Consider the following 216-nt stretch of genomic DNA (forward strand, 5'->3'; position numbering starts at 1 on the left):
ATTTACCGACCCCCCCCCAATTTGGGGGGTCCCCCCAGCTCTGCCCCCTCCCCACTCTCACACCCCCCAAATCTGAATTTTTTATATTTTTTTCCGGGGGGGGGCACCCGCGGAAATTCGGAGCCCCCTCCCCAAAACGAGGCACCGCCATCTAGACGCAGCCCCCCCTCCCCCCCCCCCCCTTCCTCCCCCAGAAAAAAATTCAGGCCTCCCGGA

The sequence above is a fragment of the Onychostruthus taczanowskii genome, unplaced genomic scaffold, assembly GCF_017590055.1.
Source record: "Onychostruthus taczanowskii isolate IOZ18803 unplaced genomic scaffold, ASM1759005v1 scaffold449, whole genome shotgun sequence".
Taxonomy (NCBI): domain Eukaryota; kingdom Metazoa; phylum Chordata; class Aves; order Passeriformes; family Passeridae; genus Onychostruthus; species Onychostruthus taczanowskii.